The sequence below is a fragment of the Gorilla gorilla genome, chromosome 8 (assembly GCF_029281585.2).
Source record: "Gorilla gorilla gorilla isolate KB3781 chromosome 8, NHGRI_mGorGor1-v2.1_pri, whole genome shotgun sequence".
NCBI lineage: Eukaryota > Metazoa > Chordata > Mammalia > Primates > Hominidae > Gorilla > Gorilla gorilla.
The window spans coordinates 38591014-38609796 of NC_073232.2; the positions used below are offsets into that span (position 1 = coordinate 38591014).

Below are 18783 nucleotides of genomic sequence, written 5' to 3' on the forward strand. Positions count from 1 at the left end.
CCTTAGAGCTTCTGCCTTCTCCCGCACCCCCCAGGCTTCTTCTCCCTGCCTCAGCAATGGCAGGCAGCAACCCGCTCCTTTGGATGGCACTTGCCCCTGCGTCCCCTGCATGGCCCACTCTCTCCCTTCAGTTCTCCACTGATCTATCACCTCATTAGAAAGGCCTCTGTGGCCACACAGTCTAAAGTGTCCCTCACTGGAATTTGTGTGTTTTGTAGCAGTTTATACAAGCATTTGCTTGAAGCAATTTGTAATTATTTGTTTGTTTGCTTCATTGTTTAGTTGTTTCTTGATGTGACTTGTCTGTACTACTAGGCCGTAACCTACTTGTGAGCAGGGATCATGTCTGTCTTATTCAGTATTTTCATCCAACACAGAGCAATGCCAGGCACCAGCAGGTGCTTAATAAATATTTATTGCATGAAATATCTCTGCCTCTATATATCTGTATCTCTATATAGATACAGATGGACATTGCATATTAAGGTACCTACTTGTAGAGAGGTAGCTACACAGCTGTCTATACGGATATAGATACTCACTAAGTGGCCTGAATTATTCAGGCAACAGTCTTTCCCTGTCATCATTCTATTTTCTCTTTATATGACAATTATCTAAGTAATGAAGAATTGGAATCAGGGCTAGGGGTGGTTAGAGGAAAAAATTTGAAAGGCAAGCGACATTCATTGAGCATTAGTTGGTGGCTGCACAGTGCTGGATGTTTTGTGCTGTAATTCATTTAATTTCTATAGTAACCTGTGGTATTAGTCCATTCTCACACTACTATGAAGAAATCCTCCAGACCGGGTAATTTATAAAGGAAAGAGGTTGAATTGACTCACAGTTCCGCATGCCTGGGGAGGCCTCAGGAAACTTACAATCACGGTGGAAGGTAAAGGAGAAGAAGGCACCTTCTTCACAGGGTGGCAGGACAGAGTGAGTTCAAGCAGGGGAAATGCCAGATGCTTATAAAACCATCAGCTTTCTTGAGACTTACTCACTATCACGAGAAAAGCATGAGGGAAACCGCCCCATGATCCAATTACCTCCACCTGGTCCCACCCTTGACATGTGGAGATTATAGGGATTACAATTCAAGATGAGATTTTGGATGGGGACACAGAGCCTAACTATATCACCTGTGAACAACAGACATTTTCTCATTTTACAAATGACATTGGGAAAGTTAATAAGCAACAGAGCTGGGCCCGGAGACTCCTGTCCATTAGGTAATGCTGCCTCTGAGAGAAGCAGGACTTGGTGAGCACTCAGCAACTTTGGGCAGGGTGCAATACCTGTAAACTCCAGGATGTAAGTTGCTCATGCAGCTCCCATAAATAATTTCAAATCACACGTGAAAACCATTATGAATCTGAGAAATGCAGAATAAAAAAATCATCAGGGTGGGTTTGGGTTCATTAAAAAAGGAGGTGAGGCTGGGCATGGTGGCTCATGCCTGTAATCCAGCACTTTGGGAGGCCGAGGCACTTGAGCTTGTGAGTTCGAGACCAGCCTGGGCAACATGGTGAAACCCATCTCTAGAAAAAATACAAAAAATTAGCTGGATGTAGAGGTGCATGCCTGTAGTCCCAGCTATGCAGGACGCTGAGGTGAAAGGATCCTTTGAGCCCGGGAGATTGAGGTTGCAGTGAGCCAAGATGGTGCCACTGGACTCCAGCCTGGGCAATAGGGCCAGACCTTGTCTCAAAAAACAAAAAGAAAAAGAAAAAAAGAAGATGAAATCAGAAGATTTGGGTGTAGTTAAGGAAACATATTTGTCAGCAGAATTTTGGGGGTGAGCTGGAAATTATGGAATGCTTTTCTGGGTAAAATTCACCAGTCTCAGGCCTTCTTTTCCCAAAATGTGCTTCATGGAGTGTTGGATTACACTGAAAGTTGGCACGCATTATTTGGAAAGAGAACTCTGTGCTCCAGTAAGTTTGGGAAATCCTCATTTAATTAAAGAGTTTCTTAACCATAAGAATCCTCAGAGCCTTCCATATGCTAATGTGCATTGTCAGTTTCCAAGGCTAGGAAGTGGCCTTTCTCTGAATCTATAAGGTCTCAAGATACCCTTGAGACTGTATTCTACCTGATGCATGGCTCCAGGGGCCTTAGTGGGGGAGCGCCACATTTTCCATGTTCTCATGACAGCAGGAAGCCCTCAGTGAATGGAGGTACAGTGTGCAGGGTCGCAATCAGTCCTTTCCATCCGCCGCTTCATTTAAGCCTCACATCAACCTAAGACATAGGTTTTATTATTCCTGGGAGGCTGGCCCTGTTGGTGCCTGTCACCGCAACCCAGACCCGCTTGCCCTTACCTATAGTGCAGGTGGCTAGATTTTGAATTGCCAGCATCTGCATTTCTTTGCCAGAGGACTTTCTCCAGTCACTGAAGCTTGCTTGTGGGCCTGTCTACAGGTCGTAAGTGCTAGGGACTTAATGCCCCCTCAACCAATGACCAACAGGAGGTGATGGATCAAAGCCCCAGCCCCCTCACCCCTTGGTGGCAAGGCTCTTCTGTTTACACATAAAGCCATGTGTAGATCCTGGCTGCCAGAGTACCCCAGTGGGATTTTCCTTTAGTTGCCCACAGTGATAAATGCTTGATAACAAACTCTTTATGGATGCTTTCCCATCTCCTCCCCACTTTCCTGTTCCTTTACTGGTGTTTCCTGAGATCACTTCCCAAGTTAACTATTTGTAATCAAATCCTTTTCTCAGGTTCTCCTGCAGAGGAACCCCAACTGAGACATCCCATTTTACAAAATAATGACAACAGCAACAACAACAACAACACACACACACACACACACACAAGCAAAAAAACAAAAGAGTCTCCAAGAGGTTATGGAAGGTACCCTAGGAAATAGCTTGTGCATGGTAGAACCAGGACTTAAATTTCACAACACATTTATTTAGCACCTGCTATGTGCCCCTTGCTATCCTAAATGCTGAGATGACAAGATGAAAAAGACAGTCTTGGACTCTCTGTCCTAAACAATAGGCAAAAGTAAATTAGTCCAGGCCTGTCTTCAAAGCCTCTGCCCTTAACCACAATACTCTGCTAATTCTCCCAGGATGGACATTTGACTCTCTTTTAAACTGGGAGTCCATTTCCATACCAGCCTTATGAAGAGAAGCTGTGGTATTCAGCTCCTATTCTGCCCTCTAGGCCATGAAAAAACTGCATCAGATCAAGACTTTTGATTCATGAAATATGCTAGAGAAAATTGCAAGATTTCCTGACTCAATGATTTTCCTGCCCAGTGTAACATCTCTCTTAATTAGTGAGTTGCAATTAGCATTTATAAAAAGAAATCATTGCACAAGGTGAGTCAACTGAGATGTAGCATCTTGCTCTAAACACTGTCCTCCTGGTGTGAGTGGGATCATTCAGAAATTAGGTATCTTAATCAGCTGAGTGCTCCAGCATTCAAATGTATCTGGCCCAGCTGGGAGGCCAGAGTCTGTGGCATGCTTAAGAAGCTTACAGGAGGGAGGGAGTTTTCTGTGTACACTAGCATTTGTTCATAGTTGCAAAGTAGCTATAGAAACTGCAGATTTATGGCCAGGTGTGGTGGCTCATGCCTATAATCCCAGCACTTTGGAAGGGCGAGGGGGGCAGATCACAAGGTCAAGAGATTGAGACCATCCTGACCAACATGGTGAAACTCCATCTCTACTAAAAATACAAAAATTAGCTGGGTCTGGTGACTCTCACCTGTAGTCCTAGCTACTTGGGAGGCTGAGGCAGGAGAATCGCTTGAACCCAGGAGGTGGAGGTTGCAGTGAGCTGATCTGGCGCCACTGCACTCCCGCCTGGTGACAGAGCAAGACTCCATCAGAAAGGAAGAACGAGAAAGAAAGAAGGAAAGAAAGAAAGAGAGAGAGAGAGACAGGGAAAGACAGAAAGAAAAGAAAGAAAGAAAGAAGAAAGAAAGGAAGGAAGAGAGAAGAAAGAGAGAGAGAAAGAAAGAAACTGCAGATTTATGAGAATGATTGTTATTTTTCCTACTTTGGCTATTTTTAAAGTTATATTTCTTTGTTGTTGAGTGACCTCCAGAGGCAGAGAGCCACATTATAATTATAGAAATTTGATCTGAATGGGATATTAGGGGTTATCTATTACCAACACTCCCAGTCCCTTCTTCCTCCCTTCCTTCTTTCCTTCCTTTTGATGAGAAACCTAATCACAAAGAAAGAACATGACTTGTCTAAGGTAACATAGTGTGTTGGAATACTCCTGAAACTAGAACCTACTTAGAATCACCAGAAACTTGAAGTTCTTTTGTTATTATTATCTTCTTTATCTCTCTCAGCGGTTCTGACAGAAGAATGATCATGAAGGGAAGTTTAAATTGTCAGCCAATGTAAGGTTTTGCATTATTTATGCACTTCTGCCATGTGGGCTATGCTCTCAGCACTTTTAAACTATCCATAGTCCATAGTTGGTTCTGATAAATGATTATGATTATTTATTTGCTGTTTTTCAGTTTTGCTTTTATTTTTGGTGATTGTTTGTACTTCTTTAAAGCAGGGACTGTGTCTTACAGTCCCTTTCTGGCCCTAACAGCTCCCAGAAAAGGACTTACCATGTAATAGGGATGTGGTGATTTATTGATGATTAATTCATTTTATATATCTGGATTCTTTCCCTTTGCTCACATAAATTTCCTGGGTTTGAAATTTATGCCTGTTTATTTCTTCTGTTGGCCCCTCATGTTGTCAGTGAAATGGCTACAAGAACGGCATTTGATGGAAGAAGAAGGAAGACAGGGCTGGCGTATTTCATCCTCTAATTGGATAATCAGTCCAGAATAATGATGGTTTGATTTTATTTGCAAACCTACACCTCAGGCAGTGGGTGAAGAACAACAGCATAAGCAACAATGCGAGTATGGTGTTCATTTACATCCTCAGTTTTTCTGTGGCAGGAAGAAAGAATCCACTTATTGCTAATGATAAAGTAGTAGACCCACTTTATTTATTTTCACATAAATCATATTGTGGCAGAAATTTTCATAGCCTGAGACCAACTTCTGGAGTTTTTCTTATCTGTGAGATTGTTCCTGTTGTGTATGAGCTGTTTTGCAGAGATCAAGAATCCCTGCTCAAGTGTGATCCATCTTCATCAGTGAAGTCATATGCTGCGAGGACTTCTGAGATACTGTCTGCTGCCACATGACCACTAAGCAGATGGTTTTGTGCCTCTTGCACGGGTTCTATGAAAAGATGGAGATTTCAGTGTCCATCCTCTGTCACTCACCAGTAGTATGCAGAAATGGGTGAGCCTAACAGAGTTGTTAGGTCAACAAAGCCTGCCATTCAAATTCAGATCAGTGACCTTGCACTCAGGGACAAATTGGGGTTAGGATGCAGGCTGAGATTGGAGACGGATTATTTCACTATGCATGGGTTTGACCAGGCAGCCCAACAGCACAGGTCTTGCCCATCAAAATATTGTAACTGCCTAAAAGAGTTGGCAAAGGTCTCTAACAAAACAAAGGATTTATGAGCTAAGCCCATCTTGCATTCATTTCCTCATTCCTTCTACACATATTTAGTGAAGGCCACTCTACACTGGACATTGGGATATGAATACAAAGAAGGAGACAAGTCACACAGCCATTTATTTATAGGAAAAAAATGTTGAAATAAATACATGAGCTGAAGACTTTAGAATTACAAAATGAGACTTGCTAACTTGTTTTGGATTGGAAGAAATTGGTTTATGCCCATGACATCGCTTTATTCCAGACTGATTAGAAGCGTAATGTACATGGCAGGGGCAGGGAGAAGGGGATGACAATCCATTCTTTGAAAGAGACTCTTCTCCCCTTAGGTTAAATAGATCGTCAAGTCCTTGCATGTCAAAAGCAGAGATGTGAATCACTGTCCTTCAGAAAGGGAAGAAAACACTTTAAGCAAGTGCAAAGTTCCCAGCTGTGCTAGGCACGATGGATTATACCCAAAGAAGTTGGACAGAGACCTTGACCTCAAGGATTTCATCGTCTATTTGAATAGAAATGATTTCTATATAACTGAATTAAGCCAGAGCAATAAAAATAGCATGATATTAGGTTCTAAAGTGAGTGTTGCAGGAAACAGAAGGAACTTCCAAATGTTGTTATTTACAGATTTCTACCTTGTGAAATGTAGAAGTACCTGTTCTCAAATTAAACATTCCTTCCTCATTTCAAGATGTCAGCTACATCAGAGGTTGACCAACTATGCCCTACAGGCTACATCTGGTCCATCACCTATTTTTGGAAGGAAAGTTTTACTGGACCGAAGCCAAGCTCATTCATTTTTGTATCATCTATGGCTAGATTTCTCACTCCAATGGCCGCATTGAGCACTTGCAATAGAGATTGTGCAGCTTACAAAGCCCAAAATATTTATGATCTGGCCCTTTACAGAAAAAAATTGCCAACCCCTGATTTAGATTATCCAGGTTGATCCTGGTGCTAATTTAGAGCTTCAGAATAAAACACAGCTGAGGTGTGCCTGGTAGCAAATTAATCTCCCCCAAAACAAGTACTTCATTTTCCTTAAATTAATGTTGAGCATCAGAATTACACAGAGCTAAATCTCATGATACCTGAGGCCCTTGTGAAAATGTTTTTGCTGACCCAAGATTCAGTGTTATGCTTTCTGTCCTTACAGAGAGCTAAATCAAGAGTCCCTTTTTGGAAGGAGTACCTCTGTTCTTTGTAAACTGTAATTGAAGATATAACTCACTGTGTTCTTCAGTCTTTATTCAAAGCCGCTGGCACAAAAATTCTGCTTGAATTTAATTTTAGGATAGATTTGATCTCTGAATTGGCTTTATAGGTTTTCTCAGTTCACAATAATCATAACCTTTGTTTCTCTCTTGCCATAGGTGACAGGCAATGCAAAGCCAATTTCAGAAGTGAGCTCAGTAGTAAACTCATGGCAGGTGCAGGATGAGGCAAGAGAGCGGCCTGGGTGCAAACATGAGGGTGGCTCATTCCCAGGGCTATGCAAAGGCAGGGTCAGTCCCAAAAGGAGCACCTCCTTACATGTTGTGCCTGAAGTGTCCCTTTCTCAGTCTTTTCTTGGTGGTGGCAGGTGCTGCCTGGCAATCCCCATCCCTTCTACTTTTAGATGGTGGGGGCCCTGTCCTGCTTTATCCTTGTATATGGCACTTTTATTTTAACCATGTAAACTGATTCAGGTCCTCCCTGTAGTCAACAGAGATAAAAGTCTCAAAAATCAAACCTGTGGGTACTTCAGTGACCAGGGACCACCATCTGTCCCCTGTGGGTCCAGACATCAGGCAGGAGAAAAAGTTGGGGCCATGTGTCAGCGTCCCAGCTGGGGCTCACCATGGGAAGTGGGATTAGGGAGGATTATTCCAGTTCTCTTCTTTGAGTTCAGGTTTTTATCTAGGGGAAGAAGAGGGAGATTGGACGAGGTTAGATTCACTTGTCTCCAATGTCCTGCATGGGGTTCTGGGACAGACAATGCCTCAGAAATGGGAGGTCCAAGAGGATGGTGACTTTCACTGCTAGCTGATGATGAAGGGGAAAGGGATGAGGGAAGAATGGGCTGAATTAGAGACTACTCCACCCCTCTGATGGTTAGCTTTCAGGGGGAAGGGAAGGAGGGAGGGAGGCTGGTGGGGTGGGAGACAAAGACGAATTGGAGATTAGGAAAGATTCTTTGGAATAGTCAAACCAGAGACCAAGCAAAGCATATTTTTCCCTTGTAACTTGAGACCTGTGCAAATGACACAGGCTTCTAGTTCCCAAACTTAATAAGAGTAAGTGCGCGAAGAAGTGACCTGCCGACACTTAATTTAAACAGTCTAGAATTCTGGGAATAAGTTATGGTACAAGTTATATGTGGCTGGTCATAGATTCAGCCTTGATGTTTATGTTCCCTGTTTCAAGTCACACACATCAGATTACTCACTTGTCAGCTAAAAATAGGGCCATCACTTGCTTGCAAGTCGAGTTAGGTTTTATTTCTCTATGTGCTTCATTGTTCGTTCTTTTGTGCTCCCTCCTCTGTGCCTGGCCCCCTCTGCCATGCCCAGGTGGCTTCACAGTCCCCCTTCCCCATGGTCAATACTTCTTTCTAACTGAGGGATAAATGACTCCGAAAAGGAAATGTATTTCAATGGGGACCAATCCATTACACCCGAGAGAAAGAGGCCAAGTGCAGGGACTTCTGGAGGAGACCAGGAATGAGTGATTATGTAGCATATTCTGTGTGAAAGGCATTTTAAAACACACGTAGATCAATTTATTGTCACAGCCCCTGAGAGGCATAATTCTCATCTTTTTTCTTTCTTTCTTTCTTTGTCTTTCTTTTTTTTTTTTTTTTGAGATGAAGTCTTGCTCTGTCACCCAGGCTGGAGTGTAGTGGCACCATCTCCGCTCACTGCAACCTCCACCTCCTGGGTTCAAGCGATTCTCCTGCTTCAGCCTCCCCAGTAGCTGGGACTACAGGTGCAGGCCACCACGCCTGGCTAATTTTTGTATTTTTTAGAAGAGACGAAGTTTTGCCATGTTGACTAGGCTGGTCTCAAACTCCTGGCCTCAACCTATCTGCCTGCCTTGGCCTCCCAAAGTGCTGGGATTACAGGCATGAGCCACTGCGCCCAGCTTTTCATCTTTATTTTTTACATGCAGTCATAGACTTTCAGGTTTCATATAAGCAGCCAGGGTCTCTCAGTGCATCAGGAGCAGAGCCAGGGTCCAAACTTACATCCATTTGACCCCAAAGCACAGTTTTTTCTTACTGGGTAACGCTGCTGTCTTATGGGGGAATTTTAGGCATCAATAAACAAGGAAGAGAAGAAGGCTAATTTCTTTTGGGGGCTGGTGGATCGTCCCCTAAAATTATGTAGATAGTCATCTTTCCTATCTTAGCTAAATAGAAATGTAGATTGTAAACAGCTCCTCAAGACTGTACATTTTTTGAGGATAGATTTAGAGCAAATCACATTTGTATCCCCAATATGGTTAGTCCAGTATCTGGCTCCTAGTAATAATTATAGCAAGCACTGACTGAACATTTGCTATGTGCCAAGGACAATTTTAACTGTTATAGATATTAATTCATTCCTCACAATAACCCCATGAGGTAGGTTACTATTACTGTTCCCATTTTATAGTTGGGGAAACTGAGATACTTTGAGTTGAAGGAACTTGCTAATGCTCACTCCCAGTTAATGGCAGAGCTGGGATTTGAATCCTATAACACTGGGCCCAGATTCCGTCTCTTTTCTAAATAGGTACTCAATGAAAATCTGTTGTTGAGTAAATGTACTATTACTTTGTACAGGGTTGAGGGAATTAGATATGACTTCACTGAAGAGGTCAATTTCGTCTGAGTTCATTTCTTGGTCAATATTTTTAAATGAATGAATGGATTCCAGTGTCCTTTTTCTCTGACCACTTCTGTCTCAGAAAAACAAGCCTAATGCAGAGGAAGAGGAGCAAGGGAGTTTTCCCAGTATTGGTAGATGAAGGTCTATGACTTCAGAGACAAATGAAGCCCTCCTAGAATTCTTTTAGGCAGACAATACCAGGTGGCACCATGGGACACACTGGTGGGAGGAGTGCAAAATGAGGATACAGTTTATGACAGTTTTTTTTGGAATAGACACATGTCCAGAGAAATGGGCCCACATTCACTTGTATGTGTGCATACATTTGCATAGAATTCTCTTTTAAATATTTTAAATTTATAAGAAATCCTTTCTTGTGATGAACAGATTTATCTTGAAAAGTGTTTCCCATTTTAAGAGTCAGAGACTTGAGGCAGGGTTGGAATAACTTCCAAGAGCATGTAGCTCGTATGTGGAGATGCCAGAAACCAAATCCCCTGCTGCTGGTTCCAGGGACCACATTTATTGCCACACCTACAGGGTCCTAGGAAGAGGCTGGCAGATGTGCCCCATGGAGACAGGTGGGGTTTTTATTTACAGTAGGAGACCAGATTGCCCAGTGATGATGGGGCATTCGATGGCAGAATATAGACCAGTTTGACTGGGCCCTAGTGCTCTGGCAGATTTTTGGAGGAGAATTTGCTGAGTGTCAGACCCTGTGCAAAGCTTTGCAAACATCGTTTTCTTTAATCTGGATAGTTCGTCTGTGAAGTAGATGTCATAATCCCTATTTCGGAGATGAGGAAATGAGGCTAGGAGTTACATAACTTACTCAGATGTGCAGCTGCTGGTGGTAGAGCCTGAATACAAATCCTTCACTTCTCCAATTAAACCAGCCATCTCTGAGTTGCAGGGGTTTCATGCCATACTGCCCACTGGAAGTTGGGAGGGAATTTACAGGGTTACAGCAGATGATCTCTGTTTAGGCATCAGGTGAAACTTTAGTGTTCTCTAAATTGGTACAAGCAGACTCTGTTTGAGTATCTCTGTTGACAGGGAGATACCATCTAACATGGCAGCCCATCTCAATGTTTTTAATAAGTATAGTATACATGCAATAAAATGCATAGATCCTGAGGGTGCATTCAGTGAGTTCTGACAGAGATATGCGCCACTGTAAAATGGTCTGTCATCCATATCAACATAGAGAACATTTTCACTATCCTGGAATGTTTCTTTATGCCCATTTCTGTCAATATCTGCTCTCTCCTCCCTTGAACATAAAAAAATCACTATCTTGGCTTCAATCACTATAGATTAGTCTTTTCTGCTCTCAATTTTTGTATGAATGGAATCATGCAGGATATTCACTTTTCTAACTAGCTCCTTTCCTTCAAAATAAGGTTTTTGATATTTATATATATTGTTGTATATATTAATAATTTCTTCCATTTTATTGCTGCTAATATTCCATTATGGGATATACCACAGTTTGTTTATCAAACCACCCTGTTGATGGCCATTAAGTTGTTTCCAACTTTGGCTTATTTTGAATAAAGCTGTTATGAACATCCTTGTACAAATGATTTTGTGGACATATGTTTTTTTTTTTCTTGGGTAAATACTTAGAAATTGAGTCTCGGGGTCATAGAATAGATGCATGTTTAACATTACAAGAAACTGCCAGTTTTCCAAAGGAAGATACACCATTTTACACTTCTACTAGCAATGTGTGAGGGTGCCAGCTGCTTTGTTTCTTCACCAACACTTGATAATGTCAACTTTTAAATTTTAGCCATTCTAATGGATTTGTGGTGCCATCTTGTTGTAGTTTTAATTTTTATTTCTGTAAGTTCTTTGTCATATAAATGTACTGCAAGTGTTTCCTCTTAATCTGTGGCTTCTCTTTTAATTTATTGTCTTTTTATGAGAAGTTTTTTATTTTACTGATATTTAATTTATCAGTCTTTTTAAAAATGTGAGTGCCTTTTGTGTCCTATCTAAGAAGCCTTTGCTTATCCGAGTGTCCTCAAGACACTCTGCTGTGTTTGTTTATAGAGGCTTCAGATTTAGCTTTTACATTGAAGTCAGTGATCCATCTCAAACTAATTTTGTAGATTGTGTTAGGTAAGAGTTGAGACTGATTTCTTTCCCTTTGTAGATATCCATTTTTCCTTCCATTTGCGGAGATGACTTTCTTTTTCTCATCGAGTTGTATTGGTGCTTTTGTTGTAAATCAATTGATTGTATATATATGGGTCTATTTCTGGACTCTTTCATTAATCAACTTGTCTTTTTGGAGGGCACAACACATTATCTTAACACAACATAGTTTCATTATTTTTTGATGCCTATTAAAATGATCATATGATTTGTCTTTTAATTTTTCAATGTGGTGAATTACATTAATTAATTTTCATTTTTTAAACCAATCTTTTACTCATGGGATAAACTCTATTTACTCGATTCTAAAGTATTATTCTTTTTATATACTGCTGGATTCATTTGACTAGTATTTATTTAAGGATTGTTGTGTCTATGTTGATGACATATATTTTTCTGTAATTTTTTTTCTTTTCATAATACTCTTATTAGGTTTCAATGTCGTGATTATTCTGGCATTATAAATCAAGTTGGGTTCTCTTTTCCTCCAGTCCCTGAAAGAGTTTGTGTAATATTGGTATTATTTCCACCATAAATATTTGGTAGAATTCTGCAGTGGAAACTGCCTGAACCTGAAATTTTCTTTGTGGGAATGTTTTTCATTGAAGTTTCCATTTATTTAACAGATATGTAGCTGTTTACATTTTCTATTTTTTCTTGTGTCAGTTGGAGAAAATTGTATTTTTAAAGGAATTTGTTCATTTCATCAGGGTGTCAAGTTTTGGAGACGTAATATTATTCCTAATACTTTAAAATTATCCTCTTAGTGTTTGTAGGACCTGTAGTTATGTCTGTCATTTCCAGACAACTTTAGGTGTTGGAGAGTTAGTTTCCCACCAATTTCTTTTTAAACACATTGAGTTTCTTTCAAGTCAGGACCAGGCCATCTACTTCCCTCTTCAAGATATTCGTCATGCTGTTCCCTCGGCCTAAAAAAATTGCCATCACCATAATTTTTTTACCTGGCTGTCTGCTACTATATCATTAGGATATAGAATTATTGTGAAGCCCTTTTGCATATGTATGTCACATTTTCCATACACATTCACTCAGATACACATTTACGTAACATACACATACACGTACTCAGATAACTACTTGGGGTTTTTCCTTTTTCTTTTTTGTTTTCTTTTTTTTTTTTAAATGGAGTCTCCCTCTGTCGCCCAGGCTGGAGTGCAGTGGCGCTATCTTGGCTTACTGCAAGCTCCACCTCCCGGGTTCATGCCATTCTCCTGCCTCAGCCTCCTGAGTAGCTGGGACTACAGGCACCTGCCACCACGCCCGGCTAATTTTTTTTGTATTTTTTAGCAGAGACAAGGTTTCACCATGTTAGCCAGAATGGTCTCGATCTCCTGACCTTGTGATCCGCCCGCCTTGGCCTCCCAAAGTGCTGGGATTACAGGCATGAGCCACTGCGCCTGGCCTACTTAGGGTTTTTCTTTACAGCACTTTACCCAAATTGTTAATTACAGTTATGATATATTGTTTCACTCTCTGATTATACTATAAATGCCACCAAGGCTGGACTTGTGCATTGTTCCTGTTAATCAGCAAATACCCAGTACCCAGCAAAATGCTTGGCACATAATAGATGCTCAATACATCATGGTCAGGTGAATGAACTAATCCACATTTAGAAGAAATGTTATGCTTTGAAAATTCTACCAATAATTTTAGCCTTGCTAGAGGTCTGAAAAAATAGGTGGGGATTAAATTATGAGGAGCCTCAGCTAACAACTTGTGGAATGTGGATATTTTCCTGTTTATGTTTTTAATGTTTCCCCTCTCTCTGTCTGTGTCATATTTTTGTTTACACTCAGTACCCTGGGAAGGGAGACTGTCATAGTCACTCTGGGCTGCCTTAACAAGATATCAAAAACTGGGTGGCTGAAATAACAGAGATTTATTTTCTCACAGTTCTGAAAGCTGGACATCTGAGATCAGCATTCCAGCATGGTCAGGTTCTGGTGAGGGCTCTCTTTCTGGTTTGCAGGCGGCTGCCCTCTCACTGTGTCCTGACATGGCAGAGAGGGAGAAAGAGCAAACTCTCTGGTCTCTCTTCTTATAATGGTACTAATCTCATCATGAGGGCCCTATCCTCATGATCTTGTCTAAACCTAATCACTCCCTAAAGTACCTCATCTCCAAATACCATCACATTGGGGTTTGGGCTTCAACCTACGACTTTGGCAGGGATGGGGGTCCATAATGTAGCCTGTAACAGAGAACTAAGAGGGGGCTGGGGTTGGTAATGAGAGAAGATGCTGAAAACAATGGGACAAAGAAGCAGGGGGTGGGCCAAGGAGCTCTAATGAGTGTCTCCTCCCATCTTCCTCTGGAAAGCCCAGAATCCCTCTTCTTCCTCAGTCCTGAATGTAGGATTAGCAGAGGATTCGTATTTGGGTTATGTTAGTGGTGGGAGGTGGCCACGACAGGAGGAGTAGGACAATTCAGTTTTTCTCTCTTGTTGGGCATCACATCCTCTAAGGGAATCCTCCTTATGAGTCCTCAGTTGTTAAGCAGGATTACTAAAATAAAAGAAACGACTTAGTGGGCCCCAAACTGCAGCCTCTCTCACACTCTATTCTATACCACTTGATTTGAGGAATTATAGCCTTTTCTCTTTCTATCCCCCTAAACCATGTCCAAAGGAGCTTACATGGTTATTTCCAGCGTGAAGCTGATTGATCAGCTCGCAGGACATCGTGGATCAGAGCGCTTCCCCCGCCCCTCTTAACCGCCTTTCTGATGTGGCTGCGTGCATCCAGTGCCCAGAGCATGCCGGGGTTCTTGCAAGAGGGACTGGAGGGTGAGGGAGGAGAGAGTGTCTATTGGCTCCACCAGGACATAGATGCTGGTGACCCACACTGCGCTGGACAGGAGGACCTGTTTGCAGCACGGGTCAGAGGAACACAGGCTCCTCCAGGTCTTTCCAGAGCATTGGCTCCTGCAAGAAGTGAACGGAAGGGAGCCGAAAGCCTAGCCCATCTCCCTCCTTCTACCATGATCCCCAGTAAGATTCTGGTGTACCACCACCCATCCAGCAGAACCGGCACAGAGCTTTACAGACCCGGCAGGCGCCGCAAGAAGTCCCTGGGGGACCTGTTCCATAATGGCTACCGGGTGAAGTCTGGGCCTGCTGCTCCGGAGAAGGAGGAACCGCCGAACTTCCGGCAGTCATTGGTGTCTTGCTGTGGTGTTTGTGCATCCTGGGGTAAGGACTCACCCGTCCATGGCTCTTCTCCTCCCAAAAGTATTCCGTATTCCTGGAGGCTGCCTGGGAAAAAAAGTGCTTTCCGTCTAGGCTGGATTTGGGGAACTGTCTAGTGGAGAGGTGATAGCCACCTTGATTCCTGTTTTCTTGGCATACCCACCCAACGCAGATGTGCTGGGTGAGGCAGAAATCTTGTCCTTCCTTTTTAGATGAATTTAACTGGCCTCTAGTGCTCCTGAATGTTATTGAGCTATTAAAGAATATATTTCACAAATGTGGGAGAAAGTTTGGCAAACGATGTAATAGCTTGCTTCCTATTTATTAAATGGCAATAATTTTCAGTGAGTCAGCATTTTTAGAAGAGGCATTTGGACCTGTCGATAATTTTTTTTTCAGGGGCTGCAGTGCGAGTTGTGGCACATTTTCTGTCCTTACATTTGACCATGGGAGTGTGGTCTTGCCTGTCTTGGGTGGTACTTTTTTATTCTTGCCCAGCAGAGATCATAAGAATAGTTTTCTAGGCAGATTTTCTATTCTCAACTGCTTTCTGATAGGCATTTGGCTTTATTTAGGCATCCATAATATATTAGAGTTTAAAACAAATAGATTAAATGTACATTTCTGGCCATAAAAATGTCAGTCTTAGGGAGGGATAGCTTTTATTTCCAGGAAAGTTAGCAGTACTAGGAATTTCTTTAAAATGGAATGTAGTCCCTTTGAAACCTAGTTTAGGATTCTAATGTGGGTAGGCACAGCTCAAATACTTCTGCATTATGTAATTGTGCCTAACAAAATTCCAGTTAGCAAGCAATAAGCGAAACCTAGTCAATCCTTTTCATTAGAACTGATATAAAATGTTTCTGTCAGCTGAAATGCCTGGAATCTAAATATTCATGCTTCTGTGTCTATAACCCTAGAATCAGCTGGCCAGATTGTTATATTTCCTCTCCCTTCATCACAGAGAAGAGCTGCTTTGTACTGTAACATCTGGCCTTGGAGAGAATCAGGATTAAAGCCACTAGAGAAGAGACCAAATGATGGAATTATTAAGCTAAGAGCACATACACTATTTCCTGAGAAAACGTTGAATAATTGAGTAAAACCATGGGTTTAACTTAGTATCCAATACCCTTCTTACTTTTCCTTTGAAAGGATTAATGCATTTATTAATTTTCAGTAGTGAGTACTCACTATGTACCAGTCATCACTGTTCTAGAAGAGGGTGCACTCGGTAGCGAGCCAGTGAGTGAGACACCTGCCCCAATAGAGCAGATAGTCTGCTGAGGAATGGGCAGGAGGCAGGCACCTGAACAAGCAAATGAGATCATTTTAGATTGTGGTAAACCCTATAAAGAAGAATGGGTAATGGCGGCGAAGGACTGGGCTCCAGATCGGGTGGTCAGAGAAGACCTCCATTAGCCAACCTTGCAATGATCTGGGGGAAGAACATTCCCAAGAAAAGAAACAGAAGGGAAGACTCAGAGCTGAGGACGAACTGGGAAATGTTTGTGGAGCAGAGACACTGTGTGCAGGGCGTGAGGACATGGAGAGTGGTGATGAAATGAGCAGAAACCATGGAAATCCTTCCAGAGCGAGATAAGGAATCTGAAAGTAATTTTAGTGAGATGGATGCCATGTAATGGCTTTTAGCAGGGAGCAATGTAATCTGATGGATATTTGAAAAGACCATGCTGGCTGCTTTCTGGAGAATGCTGGTGGGGCCTGGGGGGACTGGGGTAGAGAAGTGATGCAGGAAGACCTGTGTGGGGCTCTTGGTCCAGATGGAGGTAACAGCAGTGTGAACCATGGTTCTGGCAGTGGAGAGGGAAAAGATAAGTTATTTCACATATATTTAAGATATAAAGTCAGACCAGGCAAAATGGTTTATGCCTATAATCCGAGCATGTTGGGAGGCTGAGGTGAGAGGATCATTTGAGCCCATGAGGTCAAGACTCCAGTGAGCTATGATCATGCACCCCAGGATGGGTGACCATGAGACACTGTCTCTTAAAAAATTCAATAATTTTAAGACAAAGTAAAGAGGTAAGGTGAGTAAGTCCTATTTGTTTACTTTTAAAAAATGTGTTTCTCTACTTATTGGCTCCTCTATTCAAGTAGAAGACCTGGAAGCAGGAGCCTCACCCCTGTGCTGCAGCATCTGGAACCACAAGGGGTGGTGGAAGCAGTGACTCTGTGCATGTGTGTGGGTGAATGAATGAATGAGCGACAATCCCAGTCTGAATATCAACTGATGTTGAGCATCTGTCAGAACAGGAACCAGGACTGGGTTAAGGTAGGGAGCCAGGATTGGCAACATGGTGAAACTGTGTCACTAAAAAAATAGAAAAAATTAGCTGGGCATGGTGGCTGGCTACTTGGGGGGCTGAGGCGGGAGGATCAATTGAGCCCAGGAGGTTGAGGCTGTAGTGAGCTGTGATCGTGCCACTGCACTCCAGCATGGGTGACAAAGTAAGACCCTGTCTCAAAAAAATTTTTAAAAAAAGTAGGGAGCAAAACAACCTGAACAATTACCAAAGGAAAGGATGGTGAAAAGGTCAGACAAGCAAGAACTGTTTATAGAACACACATTCTGACTGTGGGAACAAAAGCCCAGGGGCATTTGAGAGGAAGCGAGACAGTCCTTTTTCTCCAGCTGGGAAGGAGAGGCTCAGATTCACTCTGTGCTGAGGCTAAGAAGCAGGTGGTCCTCACAGTGACCAAGCTGGGGATGGGAGGTGGGACCTGTGATGGCAGAAGGGTGCAGGGGACCACCCTGAAGAAGCCTCCCCATGCTCCTGGGCATCCTCTGTTTACCCTGATATGCCTGCCCTCAGTTTGATCCCTCTGAGCTGCAAGGCCAGATAACAATGACCTTGTCAGACACCACAAAAATAATTGCTCTTCAGGATTTACGTGGGGCTGCAGGGATTGGAAACGACAGAGGTTTATTGGAACCTTTCAGCTTTTTGGATTTAAAGATTAAGGAGTGAAAGGGAATGGAAAATAGCAAATTGGAAAACCCTGGCAGGCTTTCTGGTATGGGCTGGGATGTGTTTGCTGTGATGTTTTCTGTCTTGTCCTCTCCCGAGACCTCACATGCGTGAATCTCCAGAGTCTTTTCTCTCTGGGGATCACAGGAACCCTGAACAGTGAATGAGTTATAATTTACCTGTTTATCCCTCAATTTCTGTCAGTACAGTAACTCTGCTTTTATCTGAGAAGGGAGTTCAAGATCCCTTAATCTGTCTGGTCATTGCTAAAATTCCACAGCAATAGTTCTCAGGAGGAGCCTCACCTAGTTGTTCAGGCCCTGGGCAGCAAGTTTCGAAGGGACAGCTCTGGCAGGGGGTCCTCCTCACCTGGAGCCAATGGTCTCATGTGACTGAATCTTGCATGTGAGTACAGGGCTCGGAGCCAGGAAAACCTGTATTCCAGTCCTGACTTGCCACTGACTTTATGACTACAGCAATAAGTAATTATGCATAAAAATAGAAATTTTGATATAAATATTACAAAAAAATTTAAAAACTCAAGAATATTAAAGAAATCCAAAATGTCTGCCTTTGTAACATGGCCACTGTCATCATTTTATGCTTTTCTTCTACTTTTTCATTTTACACATACCTATAGTTTTCATGGTTTTATCATAGGGACCATGCACTTCATCTTTTACTTCTTTTTTTTTTTTTCAGCATTTCCAGTTTGCTATTTTTAAAAAATTGTGGTGAAAAACACATAACATAAAATTTACCATTTTAATTATTTTTAGTGTACAGTTCAGTAATGTTAAGTATATCCTATTGTTGCAAAACAGAGCTCCAGTACTTTTTGATCTTGCAAAGTTGAAACTCTAAACCCATTAAACAATTAAGTTTTCCTCTCCCCTCAGCTCCTGGTAATCGCTATTTTAATTTCGACATTCTACTTCTTTAACTTAACATTATGTCAAAAATTTTCCTTGTTACAATCTTTGAGCATATATAATATCCTCTAAAGAAGATGTATCAGACTTAAGACCTATTTTTGGATTTTAAGCTGCTTT

The 18783-nt window shown here is 42.1% G+C and overlaps 1 protein-coding gene and 1 long non-coding RNA gene across 22 annotated transcripts in view; one reads left to right on the plus strand and one right to left on the minus strand.

Moving 5' to 3' along the window:
• KCNMA1 (potassium calcium-activated channel subfamily M alpha 1) overlaps positions 1-18783 on the plus strand; it is a 769792-nt gene that overhangs the window by 483956 nt on the left and 267053 nt on the right. The gene's annotated exons all lie outside the window — the stretch shown is intronic.
• LOC109028612 (uncharacterized) lies at positions 4783-14414 on the minus strand. 2 transcript variants are annotated; one of them, XR_002007623.3, is made up of 5 exons: positions 14187-14414; positions 13443-13542; positions 10197-10299; positions 7246-7412; positions 4783-5225 (listed from the first exon to the last, which is right to left on the minus strand). It is a non-coding gene; the product is annotated as an uncharacterized lncRNA (long non-coding RNA). The 2 variants fall into 2 exon arrangements; XR_002007624.3 differs by lacking the exon at positions 13443-13542 and having other exon boundaries at positions 4785-5225; positions 14187-14411.